This window comes from Lissotriton vulgaris, chromosome 3_2 (genome assembly GCF_964263255.1).
Source record: "Lissotriton vulgaris chromosome 3_2, aLisVul1.2, whole genome shotgun sequence".
NCBI classification, from domain to species: Eukaryota; Metazoa; Chordata; class Amphibia; order Caudata; family Salamandridae; genus Lissotriton; species Lissotriton vulgaris.
In genome coordinates, this window is record NC_141690.1 from 282,421,046 (window position 1) to 282,423,917 (window position 2,872).

The following is a 2,872-nucleotide window of genomic DNA, read 5'->3' on the forward strand; positions in this document are numbered from 1 at the left end:
TCAGCCTCTGTGCAACCCCCCCCCCGGACATTGCCCAGGCCGCATCCCTCCCGCCATACCGCCTTGAGGCTTGTGCCTTGAGCCCGCCCCGACATTGGGCATAGCGCCTCCCGCCTTGCGCCTTGAGCCTCCCGCCCCGGCTTTAGGCCCCGACTTACCTCATCCGCTGCTCCTCGCCACGCTGCCACTGCTCCTCCGCTTCTCACCGCTCCGCAGCTCCTCCCGGCGCTCATGTTCTCCCGTCTACCTGTTGCTGGTGAACTCCGCTCCTCCCCTCACGCAGACGCTCTTCCTGTTGCTCGTGAACGACGCTACTCCCCTCACGCATACGTCGCGGCCGGCACTACTTGCAAGGGACTACTTTATTTTTATTTGTAAATATTTTAAACAACGTTTTTTTTTTTTATGCTGCCTATGTCCTTCTGCTTGCCCTGAGGTTTTCTAAGATGTCTTGGGTGTTCAGATTGGTGGTGTAGTTTTCGAGTTTACCTGGCTCAAAGGTGCAAGTTCTCTCTTTATAATAGTAGTATAGATACAGCTGTAGTGTTCCAGAGGCAGAATTTAAGTCGGCAGAGGACATTCGTATTCGTATTGGAGAAATTCTTGTGTTTTTAAGTTAGGATCAAATTCGTATACTCCGTCTGATGCAGCAAGAGAATTAACCCATTGTATCCATTTTGGATCTAAAGCTTTAGCATTTGGAATGCGTGGTCTTGTTACTGCCTCAAGGGCTGATACTGCTGTTAAAACAGATAGGCTCTTCCCTTGGGCTAGGGCTCTTTCTTTTGCTACAGCAGTTTGAACCGCAGTCAGAATTTTTTCAGTAGAACTGAATTTCATTTCAGCTTGTGTGTACAAGTGTGATTTATAAGCTATTGGTACCGTGAACCACACAACCAGGAATACGGCTAGCAGAGAAGCAGCGGTCAAAGTTGCAACATATTGGTACTTAACACCAGTCAGATTAAACAGCGGTAATCCTAACCGCAGCTCCACCTGCTGGAGAGGCTGTGACGAGGAGGGCACACTGACTCATCTCTTATGGGAGTGCAGGGAGGTGGCGGGATACTGGACGGCAGTCCTCAATGATATCGACAATCAATTCGATACTGAAATTTCCCGTTTTCCCACCTATACACTTTTAGGGCTGCCCAACGCACTCACATTCCCACTGAAGTCACTCAGGGTGAGACAGATGGGGCTAGCTATGGGAGCGGCTGTTCAACATATCCTATCGCTTTGGGGGACACAGACTCGTCCCACGCACACAGGTTGGCTGCATAAGTTATGGTACGTTATCGGTATGGAACGCATACAAGCCCATCTTACCCAATCTTCGGCCTCCTTTAAAACTATTTGGCACCCTTTATTATCCCTGCTGGTAATGGAATTTAACGAAATCACATGCCCAAAATATCTTCGCCTCCTTCGACTCAAAGATACGTCAGCAGCAGAAGAAACCAGTGAAGGGTGAAGTCATTTGGCAATCCTCACACACGGTATCTACTTACTACAAGACCATGGTACACGGGTTCCGGGGGGGAGGAGGGGGGTTAGGGAGGTACGGTTTATTTTTTCATGTTCTCCAGAGTTAACAATGGGTCAATCCAACGAGAGCCCCGGCCCAGTCGGGCAACTTTGGACTATCACTACATCAAAGAACTCTTGTTTTGCATCGCTGGAAGTGGGGTTGGATTCAGGGACCGCCTCCATTGTTCCAAAACAGGGATACATGAGACCTGTATTGTGTCTATCTTTCTTTTGCCAAACATTCAATAAAACAGAGTTAAACAAAAATAAACAAGAGTATGGACTCCGAGGTTTACAGTGGTGTCCTGCTCATGCAGACACGCCCTCACACTTAGAATTGAGCACCCTGCCTTCATGGATTGAAAGGCCTGTCTTAAGGGTGACTTGTAGATTTTAAGTACAGTGACCTCAGATATAGGGAAACCTATATCTGTCGTAAGTGGTGCTAGCACCAGCTTACACAGGCTGCAATGGCAGGCCCATAGTCACAATTTGAGTGGTCTCTCATGGGTGGCATGATACATGCTGCATCACATGGGAGACCCCTGGTGTACCTATGTCCTCGGAACTTCAGTACCTAACTTTACTACTCCTTAACTGAGAAAAATCCTAACTTTAAGACTTTTGGTATTCACAGAATGCATTTAGGAGTCTTAAAGTTAGGAGTCCTAACTTTACTACTCCTAAACTGAGAAAAATCCGAACCTTAAGACTTTTGGTATTCACAGAAGGCAAGTAGACTCCTAAATGCCTTCTGTGAGTTCCAAAAGTCTTAAAGTTAGGATTTTTCTCAGTTTAGGAGTAGTAAAGTTAGGACTGCTAACTTATGTAAATACCGAAATGAGTAAGTGCCTTCTGTGAATACCAAAATGAGTAAGTGCCTTCTGTGAATACCGAAATGAGTAAGTGCCTTCTGTGAATACCGAAATGAGTAAGTGCCTTCTGTGAATACCGAAATGAGTAAGTGCCTTCTGTGAATACCGAAATGAGTAAGTGCCTTCGGTGAATACCAAAATGAGTAAGTGCCTTCTGTGAATACCGAAATGGTAGTAAGTTTAGGATTTTGTCTTAAGTTAGTTCTGTGAATAAGGCCTGCAACTCTATACAGTAACATCTGTCTCTGCACCCTCAATGCACTGAATCTCTGCCCTCCGCCTCCGCACCATCAGGGCAGAGCATCTCTACACTATAACATCTGTCTCTGCACCCTCAGGGCACTGCATCTCTGCCCTATGCACCCTCAGGGCACTGCGGGCCCGAGTCACAGAACTAACTTAAGACAAAATCCTAAACGTACTACCATTTTGGTATTCACAGAAGGCACTTACTCATTTTGGTATTC